General features: G+C 49.2%; 1 long non-coding RNA gene across 2 annotated transcripts; it reads right to left on the reverse strand.

The window, feature by feature from the left end:
* Positions 1 to 891: 891 nt before the first annotated feature.
* On the reverse strand, positions 892 to 8,739 carry LOC136003780 (uncharacterized). 2 transcript variants are annotated; one of them, XR_010608186.1, is made up of 3 exons: positions 7,900 to 8,739; positions 2,842 to 2,936; positions 892 to 2,374 (listed from the first exon to the last, which is right to left on the reverse strand). It is a non-coding gene; the product is annotated as an uncharacterized LOC136003780 (long non-coding RNA). The 2 variants fall into 2 exon arrangements; XR_010608185.1 differs by lacking the exon at positions 7,900 to 8,739 and adding an exon at positions 3,412 to 4,066.
* Between the last annotated feature and the right edge of the window lie 4,154 nt (positions 8,740 to 12,893).

Raw genomic sequence — 12,893 nt, forward strand, 5'->3', positions numbered from 1 at the left:
CTCTGAATCCCTATGGGATGCTCTGCTTGTGGGATGCTGTGAATCCCTGTGGGATGCCCTGCTTGGGGGATGCTCTGAACACCTATGGGATGCTCTGCCTTTGGGATGCTCTGAATCCCTATGGGGATTTAAGGTCCCTTCCACCCCACACCACGCTGTCTGACTGTAAAGTACGATTTGCATTTGGCTGCAGAAGAGCTCTCAGCACTGCAGCCCTAAGTAAGGTGGGCACTGCAGCCCTAAGTAAGGTGGGCACTGCAGCCCTAAGTAAGGTGGGCACTGCAGCCCTAAGTAAGGTGGGCACTGCAGCCCTAACTAAGGAGGGCACTGCAGCCCTAACTAAGGAGGGCACTGCAGCCCTGAGGAGGCCTGTCACTGGAGCCCTGAGGAGGCCAAGTACTGCAGCCCTAACTAATGTGGGCACTGCAGCCCTAACTACGGTGGGCAGTGCAGCCCTAACTACGGTGGGCAGTGCAGCTCTGAGGAGGCCGGGCACTACAGACCTGAGGAGGACCGGCACTGTAGGACTATGTAAGCCTGGCACTGTATTTCTAATTAAGATGTTCACTACAGCCGTAAGTAAATTAGGCACTGCAGCCCTACACAAGGTGGGCACTGGAGCCCTAAGGAAGCCCTACCCTACATCTCTAAGGGGGCCCGGCCCTACAGCCCTAAGTTAACTTGGGCACTGCAGCCCGAAGGAGGCCCGGCACAGCAGCCCTAAGCAAGGTGGGCACTGTAGCCCTAAGGAGGCCCGGCACGGCAGCCGTAAGACAGCTGGGGACTGCAGCCCTAAAATGATGGGCACTGCCGCCTTAAGCAAGGTGAGCACTGCAGCCCTAAGGAAGCCCCACCCTACAGCTCTAAGGGGGCCCGGCCCTACAGCCCTAAGTTAACTTGGGCACTGCAGCCCGAAGGAGGCCCGGCACGGCAGCCGTAAGCAAGGTGTGCACTGCAGCCGTAAGGAGCCCCGGCCCTGCTGCCCCGAGATCTGCACTGGAGCCATAAGTTCTCCAGTCAGAGGCCAAGTTCTCCACTCAAAAACTAACTTCTCCATTGAAACATTAAGTTCTCCATTCACAAAGACCATCATTCATAAAGTAATTTTTCTATTTAGAAACTAAGACCATCTTTCTGACAGAAAGTTCTCCACTCTGACACTATGACCAGGACTCTGAGACTAAATTCCCCTTTCAGAGACTAAGACCAGCATTAGGAAACTAACTTCACCATTCAGAGACTAAGTTCACTGTGCTGAGAATAAACCAGCACTCAAAGACTATGTTCACCATTCTGAGACTAATACTGGTACTCTAAGACTAAGTTCACCTTTTGAGACTAAATTCTCCATTCTAAGACTAAGACCGGCCTTCTGAGACTAAAACCGCATTCTAATACCGACACCAAAGCTCTCATACCGACACCAGCTTTCTAATACTAATAGCAACACTCTAAAACCCACACTATCATTCTACAACCAATCCCACTAACATCGACCTTGCATTTAGTTTAGACTGCCACACCAACACTCAGAATTTCTTCCCTAATGAGTGACAACAGCCCCAACCTGTCTTCCGAACTCCTCAGGAACTATGTTCCCGAGAACACCGAAAATGCCCTGCCTGAGAAAATCCCGTCCCTGCACCGGCCTGCGCCCAAACATAGGCGATGAACATCGCCTCTCAGACCAGCCAGGACCCGAGAAAAAAAACCCAGCTGGGGGAGGATAAACCCCTCCCCTGGCTGTTTTTTTTTTTTTCTCTAAAAAACCAAAAAGGAGAACTCTTTCAGTCTACAACACACTCCCCACACACAAGTAAAGCACTAAGCTTACACCGAACGCATCGCCCTCCAACTCCCTGCCACCTCCCACAACTACATGCCATGGTCACAACATTTCCTAAACAAAAACATATACACACCTCTCCCCCGTGCTACCTTTCAAACTCTTGCCTGCCATCCTGACCTCATCTCCTGCCCTCCGGCTCCAAAAAGGAGTCCATCTATTCAGGTTCCGTAGTGGTGTGGGTCTCGAGCCAGCCTCATGGCTCGGACTCCCATGTCACAGTCCCAAAAAAGTTTCCAAGTGGTGCTCTGGGGCTCCCTTCCCCTGCAAGACCTGAGAGAGTAGAGACGAGTGACTGTCACCCTGGGGAGAAGTGACTGACCCTGCAGTCATTCTCTTTACCTCCCCGACTCCCTGCGAGTACTCATCAGACTCCAAAGGCGACTGCACAGCAGCTGTGAGAAAGACCTTGAACCCCGCCATCGTACTGGGCTATGGTGTCAGTTGCCAGCCCAGTATAAAACCCTCTTAGCTTCGTACATCCCCTCTAACTGTGCGGCTTCGCCTCTCCCGATTCGGATGTGAAACCTGAAAAATAAATAGAAACGAATGTGTGCCGATACAGTGCTCGAAATGTCGGCCTTCTCCGTGCTAAGCCCTCCCGCCGCTGAGTTACGTCACCCTTTGACATTTCAAATAAAAAAATGCCTTCCGATACTAAAAACTATTTTGCATTGAGCTGCTGCTTCAGCCGGTTAATGGCCTCTCACTTTAACTGGCAAGAGGGCTGGACACAGTCAGCTCTGGGCAGACATACATTGAAAGAACAGAGCTGTAAAAACAACCTGGAGCTATGCCCCGAGAGATTACTGAACTTGAGACTCTGAGGCACGACCCCCAGCTGTGCTTTAGCTTTATAAAGCCATAAAAGCTCAAACTGAATAATAACCTGCTCCCTTTACCTGCCCAAAGACACTGCCTCTTTAACAGCCTCTCTTCCCCACCGACCTTACGACTCCTTCCTGCCCCTCTCCATGCACGCTTTTTTAACTCACCTTTCACAAGGGCAGAGGTCCAAAGCCACACTTGAGACAAACCCCTTTTTGGCTCACCGGTACATTCCTTCTCTAGCCATATACCTTTTCTTCATCTGTAAAAAGGAACGGGAATGATACACTGTTAACCAGGACATCAAGCAAAGATTACCTTTGCCACAACTCCTCCCCCTGAGAACAGCTGCGGGTTTCTTCTTGCCTCACCACCACTGCTTACAAATATGACACCTAAAAAAACCACTCTACACAAAGACACTTACTAATGCACACACTAGTAAGCCTTAACATGAGCTGAAGACCTTCACTGAAACAAGTCCATTTCAAACCCACCCCCAAAAAAAACCCCTGAAACAGACCACAAAGCTCTAAGGCCAGAAAACCTGAGCTAACACCAGAGAACACACCCTGATGAGAGCTGAACCCCAAATGAGCTCCCTGAGCAAAGGCTGTGCCTCATATACCACAAGCCCCATCCACAGCTCCTCCCTCAATGGGCTGGGGCAGGCGAGTGGCAAACCACCACCTGGGCTAAAAGCACCCTGATAAGCCACAGCTGGGTCTTTGTATTACCTGGCTCTGGTTCTGTGGCTGCTCCCTGGTTGTACCGAAGCTGATCCCTGGCTGTTTGGTGAGTGCCCTGCCTGTTCTGCAACTTCTCGCCGTTTCCTCTGGGGGTGCTCCTTGGCTTTGATTTTCTGTTGCGTTTTCTCTGGTTCAGATGGGTGAGACTTGGAGATTCAGACTTTGGGGCTGAGGCTCGGGGACTGAAACTCAAGGGCTGAGACTGGGGCTGAGAATCTAGGACTCAGACTCTGTGGCTAAGACTGTGGTTGAAACTGTGGCTGAAACTGTGGGTGAGATTGGGACTGAGACTCTGGGCCGCAGATTTTGGAGCTGATACTGTCGGACTCAGGCTCTGTGGCTGAGACTGTTGCTGACACTCCATGGCTAAAGCTATGCAATTCAGACTCTGGGGCAGAGACTGTGGAGAAGACTGGAATTCAGACTGTGGCTGAGACTCTTTAGCTAAGACTCTGGGATTCAGACTTTGGGGCTGAGGCTGTAACTGAGACTGTGGCTAAAACTATAAAATTCAGACTTTGGGGATGAGCCTGCAGCTGAAATTTTGTGGCTAAGACTCTGGGATACAGAATTAGGGGAATAGACTGAAGCTTAGACTCTGTGGCTCAGACTGTGGTTAAGACTCCAGGACTCATACTCCGAGATGAGACTGACTGATGCACTGCAGATGAGACTCTTGTGCTGAGACTGTTCCTAAGACCATTGCTAAGACTCTCAGATTCAGACTTTGGGGATGAGACTGGCTGAGACTCTGAACCATAATCCCTAACACTAACCCTAATATATGTAAAGGAGCCCTAAGCCTAACCCCTAGCCCAAACCTTAACCCTAACCCCCTAACCCCAACCCCTCACCCTCAACCATAATCTAGCCCTAACCATAGCCATAGCTCTGACCTTAAACCCTAATACTAACCCTAACTCTATCCCCTAGCCCTAATCCTAACCCTAAACCTAACCCTAATAATAAACCTAACCCTCACCCTAACCCTAACAGCAAAACGCACGGTAACCCTAACATGAACCCGAAACCTAACCCAAACCCTCATCCTAATGCTAACCGTAAGCCTCACCCTACCCCAAACCAAAACCCACATGCTAAACCTAATATTAACCCTCACACTAACCCTCCCACTCACCTTAACCCTAACCATAACCCTAACCCTACCCCTATCTCTGCCCATTTTGGATTAGCCACGCCCACGAACGTGATTCTGCCACCTGAGCTCAACCCTAACCATAACACCTAACCCTAACCTCTACCCTAATACTAACTGTAACTCTAACACCAACCCTAACCCTAACACCTAACCCTAACCCCTAACACTAACCCTAAGCGTAACCCTAAACCTAACCCTAATCCCTAACCGTAATCCTAATCCCTGACTGTAACCCCAACCCCTAACTGTAATCCTAACTCTAACGCTAACCCTAACCCCTAACACTAAGCCTAAGCCTAACTCTGGCCACATAGGGTTAGCCAGAACCACAAGCATGACTCCGCCACCCGATCTCAACCCTAACACTAACCCCTAACAATAACCCTAACACTAACCATAACCCCTAACCTTAACAGTAACCCCAAACCCTAACCCTAACTATAATCCTGATTCTAACACCTATCGCTATCCCTAACCCAACATGGGTTTATAGATGTAATGGATGTAAGGGAGCCCTATCCCTTATAGAACTATAGAAATCCCACACAAGTGTTTCACAGAAGAGACAATCCCCTGCAAAAAAACGTATGTACGAAACCCAGCACTCACAGCGGCTGCAGCCATTAGCGAGGGCCTGTGCTTGAGCTACAACAGGAACTAAAAGTCACCTCAGTGCAGGACACGACTCCGTGATGAAGCACGGAGCCTGCTGGACCCCTGCACAGACAACACACAGCCAGGAGCCTGTCCACAGAGCACTGGGACAACCTGGAAACGAGAGACTGCCCAGTTCTGGAGAGGAAGAACTCCTGGACTTTATGTTGGATTAAGAGTAACGACTGGGAGAGCTGGGGATGCATGTTCAACAAGTAGATCCAAGTAGAGCGTGCCTGTGCAAGACAAGTGGACCATCTGTTTCAAAGACTCTTCCGTTAGGCATGATATTTACTATCAGATGTAAGAACCATAACAGCAGATACACCGGAAAAAAATACTAATCATTATACAGCTTCTCTGTCTATAAAATAATGAAAGGGATATGGTCATCCATTATCAAAAAGAACTGTGTTCCTCATACCAAGTAAATGCTTTTATTTCAGGTGTGTTTTGTGGAAAAACCCCGTGAAGGAGATGGTCTTTCAGTACTGAATATCATTGAGACTAAGAAGGGTAGCTGCTTGCCTGGACTTTTCTCATCCTTTAGGCACGAGGAGCCAGAGGCAGCCCCCACACTGCTGCAGGGCCGCTTCAGAGCTGCCTGCTGATGCAGACACTGGGACCAGCGGCAGCTCTTTGTGTCACGTTGAGAAAGGATGCTCTCAGCATCATTGCCAACACACTGGAGAGCTGAAATGGGCCACTTCCAGCAATGTATTTGTACTCCCTTGCTCCACAAACAAGACGACCAGAATCAGCTTTGCCATTTAAACCTCTCTTCCCTCGTGTGTTCTTCCTCATTCCAGACAGCTCACTGATAGCAGTGGTTTTCCTCCAGCATAGCCCATGGCAGCCAGCATGGGGAGCCAGGGAGGAGGCAGGATGGCACTGACACCCAAAAACCTCTGAGCAGTCAGGAGCTGGCAGGTCAGGAGCCAGGTCTGCCCAGAAACAAGACACTCAAGGCAGTGGGCAAGCTGAAAGCAGGCAAACAAGAGGAGAGCCTTTTCACACAGCTATTTTGTACAGCGGCGGATAAATACAGAGCTCTCTAAGGTCACTTCTCAGTGAAAACTGCTCACAGAGATGGTCAGAAATCCCATGAAGTAACACCTCAGAAAGATGCACTCACACAGCTTAGTGCCCAACCTAACCAACTGCTTGAAAATCACACTAGAAATCCTGCTCCGAGACAAGAAAAACACTTTTTAGGGCAATATTGATCACAAAGAGCTGGTGGCAAATAGGACAGCTGCCAAGCTGATCCAGTGCTCTTTGGATTACAGTTGCAATAGAAAGCTAAAATCCACTGGGAGAGAAACCAGGGATGCAGCTCTAATGAAAACCTAGCAAGCCACAGCTACTTCAGATTCAGATAAGTAGATTTCAACTCCAAACTGAAATGCAGTGCTCGTTTGTTAACTGCTTTCTCCACTTTCAGTCGCAGTTCTGAAGCAAAGGCAGTTGCCTTTCTGTACCTGAAGCAATGGGAACAGAGCACAGCAGCACAGTCAGGATACAGAGTTAAGATGCATTTTGATAATTTTCACATCACATCATTTTAGACTGAAGAAAAATTACTCAGAACTTTCCTGGCAAATTCCATGGATAACTCCATGCTGTGAAAGATGGGGAGACATCGCCAGGCACACTCCTCAGCTGGGGCCCTCACTGATTTTACTGCACCTCCAGAACAAGAACCTTGTTCTGCACTTCTTGCCATGACTGAAGTTGCCATCCCTAAGGAGGAACTCAAGTACAGGGCTTACAACTATGCAGTTTCTCTTCTCCAGGCTCAACAGCCCCAACTTCCTCAGCCTGTCTTCGTACAGGAGGTGCTCCAGCCCCTGATCATCCTCGTGGCCCTCCTCTGGACTTGCTCCAACAGCTTCATGTACTTTTCATGTTGAGGACAACAACATGTGCTGTAGCACAGCACAATACAGCACAGAATAGCACAGCATACCACAGCATCGGATGGCATGGCATGGCATGGAATAGCACAGCATAGCATCGCATGGGATGGCATAGCATGGCATAGCACCACATAGCACAGTACAGCAGAGCGTAGCACAGCACAGAACAGCATAGCACAGAATAGCTCATTGGGAAAGGACCTACAACCACCAACTAGTCCAACTGCCTGACTAATTCAGGGCTGACCAAAAGTCAAAGCATTGTCCAAATAAACGCCTCTTCAACACTGATAGCCTTGGGGCACCAACCACCTCTCCAGGAAGCCTGTGCCACCCCCTGAACACCCTCCCTGTGAAGAAATGCTTCCTTCTATGAATTGTGAGCCTCCCCTGACTCCCAGCTGTCCTGTCCCTAGATCCCAGGGAGAAGAGATCAGCACCTCCCTGGGATTTTAGATCCTGACAACAGTTCTGCTTCTCTTTGTTTACCAGCACGTGTCTAAACTCAAACCAGTGTTCATAAACAAAGTAAGCATTCATTTAGCCTTGTGGATTCCCTGGCATGCCTGCATTACTTTTCTAAGTCGCATCTTGCCATAAGGTGACATAGATATCTCCAAAAAAAAAAACCCAACCCGAAAAAAAGGAAAAACTCTTGAGTCAGAGGGAAGACACAGTTAGAGCTGGATAAAGCAAATTAAAGGCAGAGCAAAAGAATCCCCTTCTTGTCTGCTCCGACTGTACCTGGTTTGGGCTGTGGGTACTCGTAGGTGGAAGCCTTGCATCTCTCTTTACAAGTGTTGTCTCTCTTGCTGTAAAAGCACTGCAGCTTCAGGTGCTTCTGGTGTCAGGGACGCACTTAGTGAGATTCTTAAAGCCAGCTTACATCCGGCCTGAAGTGGGGGGGTTGGGCTTTGTTGTTTTTTTTTCTAATAAATGTATTTCTGGATGTGTTTCAGAGAAGAACCTGGATCTTAGCGTGGTGGAATAAGTCCCTGGAAAGCTTGCCAATTATTGCTGCCCAGTTGTTCTGGGTTCAGCTCTAACGGTTCTTTTTCTCCTTCTTAGCCACCAACTTAAAATGAGTTCAGAATTTTTATAAAGGATGCACAAAAGCTTTGATTCTTCATTGTCTTACATTTTGGTGCTTGGGTTTTTTGTTTTTTCCTTTTTTGGTTTGTTTTTTCCCAATTCTTGTGCAGTATTATCTTAGGGTTGTACGAAACCTCCACGGAGATCCTACTGCCCTGACAGTGGAGTATCCCAGTGTCCTGGGTTGAGCAGCAGCAGTCATTTTTCTCCTTCTTAGGAGCTAGTACAGTGCTGTGTTTTGATCTTTTGGCCTGGGAACAGTGCTGATAACGCCGATGTTTTTGGTTTCTGCTCGAATGTTTGGTCTGGCCAAAGACTTTGTGAGCCTCATGCTCTGCTAGGAAGGAGGGGAAGCTGGGAGGAAGCAGAGACAGGACACCTGACCCAAACTGACCAAAGAGGTATTCCATACCGCAGCACGTCATGCCCAGGAGGTAACCGGGAGTTACCCAGAAGGGTTGGGACTGCAGGGTTGGACGAGGTATCAGTCGGTGCTCGGCTGGGGGGAGTGGGGCGAGTTACCAGTCAGCTGGTACTGAGGTGTTGTATTCTTTCCTCTTGTTATTTCCTTTATCATTATTATTATTGGTGGTAGCAGCAGTGATTTGTGTTATACCTTAGTTACTAAACTGTTCTTATCTCAGCCCGTGGGAGTTGCATTCTTTTCGATTCTCCTCTCCGTCCCTCCAGGAGCAGGGGGAAGGCAAGAAGGGGGGGAGTGAGTGAACGAGGTTTGTGGTTGGGTTTAAACCACGACACCCAGACACACTGGTGAACCCCAAATGTGGTTTTACACAGGGGTCTCACACCCTTCAAACAGTCACGTACCACACACTTGGACCAAGCACTAGCACCCTCACTACCAATTACTAGTCCCAGTCAAACTCTGCCAGGCGCTCATGCTACTTCTGCTGCAGTCCTGCTCTTGCCTATTGATGCAGATGTCCCTGGAGCCAGTCCTGCAAGAGATACTGAGTAATGGTGTGCGGGATATTGCGAGGGTTTCAAAGACATGCTGGAGGGGATGGGATTCTGCCACTACTTCTGCTGTGCTGCAATACCCCTTCTCCTTCACAGACAGCTCTAAGATACCCTCAAGAAAAGTCCTAGTTCCAGGGCTGGGATGAAGTTTCCAGTAAAAGTCTACTATCGCATCGGATGACAGTGTACATACAAATATATATACATACATACTTAAAAGACCTATTAATACTTTAAAGACTGGCTGATCTAGTAGTTAGGGGGAAGAGAGTCTTCGTAACATGCCTTGTGGGTCCCACCAAACAGGGTCCCAAACAGCAGTGACAAGGTGACGAGAGGCAGCAAAGATGCCATCCCAGGGGGATCAGTCTCCTGAGAGGGGGGAGGAAAAAACAACCCAAAAATGCCACAAGCCCACTTCCACCACTGGGGAAGATTGGGAAGCATGCACGTAAGCATTGCAGAGCCAGAGGTGCCGGCCCCATCCCTTCCTCTTGGACATGAAATTCACCTTCCCAAAAACCACAGCTGGGATGGGAAACCATCGTTTAAGACAGGAGATCACCAGCAGGGCAGGAAAGCATTGCGAGGGGCAGCTGCTGTGTCTGACAAACCAAAGGCCTGAGGGGCTGCTGAAGCAGCCAGGACTGGTGGAACTGGGGCGGAACCCGAGGGAGGGGGCAGCTGGCCCCTGCCCAAGCAACACTGACCAACTGCCATGGCAGGTACAGCAGCAGCTCCCGCTCCTCCTGCCCTCCAGGTAACCCCCAGCCGCCTCTGCCTGCCAAGCTCTCACCCCAGCACCTCTCTGCTTCTCCCAACAGAGAGGCTCCCTCTCCAGCTGCCCATGGCATCGGAGGTGCCCGGAGTGAGCTTCACTGCTCCGGCCATGCCGCCTTCTGTGCGTGCCTGTGCGCTGCCCTCTGTCCTGCGGCTGCCGGTCTCCACTGAGCCTGCCCAGGTCCAGCAGCTCCCCAAGGAGCCAGCAGCAGTGGCAGGGCTGGACAGCAGTGAGGACACCGTCCCTAACGTCTGTGATTTGACTGACTCACTCAGTGCTCTCCCTGACGTGTTCGAGCGCTCAGTGGAGGGCGGTTGCCACACAGAGCCAGCAGCAGTGGCAGGGCTGGGGAACAATCAGATCTTACATAAAGGTGACCGTATTCACCTTTGGAACTGGGAGAACTGCTGAGACTTCCAGGGTATGTAAAAAGCGCTTTGATATAGAATACGACGACTCACTAGGTTGGACCACTGCGTACAACGGAAACATTGGACTGATTACATAGATGACAAGAGTGAGGTCACGAAAACAGCCAATATTCTCCTGATCATAAACAGTCACACAGCCACTTCTAAAGAACGGGAAAAATGACAGCTCGTGCCGATATTTATCAAGAAGTGTTCCCAACCTGTCACTCTGGCATGCCAATTCGAAATAAATTCGACTGCATGGCCAGTCATTATGGCAAATCTTTACCAGATACCTAGCCTAAATCCAGACTGTACCCTATCTATGTCCTGCATGAGTGCAGTGTTCCTACTCTTTTAATATCCAGGAAGACAGTGCTTTATCTTGTGTACGATATGTAGTAGAGAACCACAGGTGGAGATGAGCCTGTAGGCAAATTAACATTAAAATACCAGAAGATCAATCCTCTAAAAAATGTAATTTGAACCTTTCCTTCAGGGGAAAGAGGGAAGGGGGAATTTATTGACAACGCGTGGTTGGAGCCGGTACTCAAGATAAAACCTGTAAGATACATGTAAGACCTCGCTGGGGGAAATACCTCACAACAATATCTGGTAAAAATAACACCCAGATTCTGATCTGTGCCCAAAGATATGGAAGTGTATTCTATCCTAAACTTTTCTTTAAGGGGCCTAAAAACTATACCCCTGAGATAACAATATCCCAAATAAGACGAGATCAAAATCAAATTTTAATTAACTGTTCTCAGAAGGAAACTTGCCGACTTGGTCTTGCAGTGACCGAACCAAGTACTCTAGCATTCAGCTGGAAACAAGGACTTGACAGAATAACAATCAGGCTGAGAGTGGAAGTCTCCACACATGCTACACCTACTCCCTTCTCCCCTACACACTTCTCCCCTTTAGAATGCTCAGTCAAATATCACAACCTCTCATTTGCAGGACCTTATGTGGTAAGGCAATCAAATGAACAAAAATTCATGCTAGACCCCAAATACTCTTTAAAGAAAGTGGTGGTAAAGCTACAAGCTTATATCTCAACCATAAAATCAGAATGTAAATCCTTTAGTAATCAAAGCCTTATAGGATGGGGAACCTGGATTCAGTCTAGAACACCCCGTACTACACCTAGAAGGGATTAGACGTGGTCTTGTGTGGAGGATTGGCTTGTCGAAAAAGGTCAAAAGGTCACGTTCCCATCAACGAGCTGAAACAAGACATCTGTGTAGAACATGATGCAAACCTCTCACGCCAGATAATGAGGAAATGAAGGACACCGGCAAACAGCAACATACTATGACCAATCACAGCCAAGGCCACTAAGTGATAAGTGCATGAGAAGGAGGATGGTGGGGGGGTGCACGGTGTAGCTGCAAAAATATAGAGCTTACACAATGCCTTATTTGTGCCAGAACCAATCAAGTGCCTAGTATTTGCATATTCACTGTTATATTAACCAAAGGTAAAAGCCCAATAAACGAAGCTTGCTGTTAACTCATATTGAGTCGTCCAAGTCTTCCTTTCACGACAAATGGTGACCCTGACGTGATTTGAACACGGAGCGGAGGGTACCGACACCACGGCCGTGAAAAAGTGGCACTTGGCTCCGATCTTGCCCCGGAGGGTCAAAGCGGCGCATCGCGCGAAAGGACGACCATATAGATGGGATCTGGGCGCCGCCGGACTTGCAGTGGCTGCATCGGCAGCATTGCACCAAGGAGGAGGAGCAGCCAAAGCCTCGTAGGGCAACGGAGCGCGAGTACCTTAAAAGGGGGTATGGAGAGGCAAGCTGCCCTGAATTTATTTAATTGCTTTTTAGAAAAGCGTGGTATTAAGGAGAAGGAGTTAAAGAAGGAATTAGCGGGAGTGATAGCTTATGGAGTAGCGAAAGGTTGTTTCCTCGACCCGAATACGATCTTTGACAGTGACGAGTGGCAGAAAGTAGGAGATAAGCTGTGGGCAGCCACCCTTGATGGTGATAAAACGGCAAAGCATTTGGGAAAAACCTGGTGGGTAGTTGCTAACTCGTTAGATCAGCACCATGCCGAGCAGAAGGCGGCAAAAGCGGCCCCCCCCCCGGTCCTTGCTTCCCCGGGTCCAGCTGAGAAGCCGCCCACCGGCTCTCCCTCCTCCTTGGTCCTTGTTTCCCGGGGTCCGGCTGAAAAGCTGCCCCCGGGGAATGCAGAATCTGGGGACGTGAGTAAGCTGGTGGAGGAGAGAAACCTGCAAATTGGCAACAAGGGCATGGGTATTGATCGTGAACGTATATGGAAAAAGATAGCCGCACAGGCTGCCCAGGAGGGAGATCTTGAGGCTGCCGCTGATATGTTACAGGCATTCCCGGTGACCTATCAGCAAGGGCCTCAGGGTGGCCTTACTGCTAGTATCTCACCGTTAGATTGGAAATTGCTGTCGCAGCTGCGAGTGACAGTGAGCAAATGTGGTATTCAGGG

Source organism: Lathamus discolor, chromosome 23 (genome assembly GCF_037157495.1).
Source record: "Lathamus discolor isolate bLatDis1 chromosome 23, bLatDis1.hap1, whole genome shotgun sequence".
In the NCBI taxonomy this organism is placed as follows: Eukaryota; Metazoa; Chordata; class Aves; order Psittaciformes; family Psittacidae; genus Lathamus; species Lathamus discolor.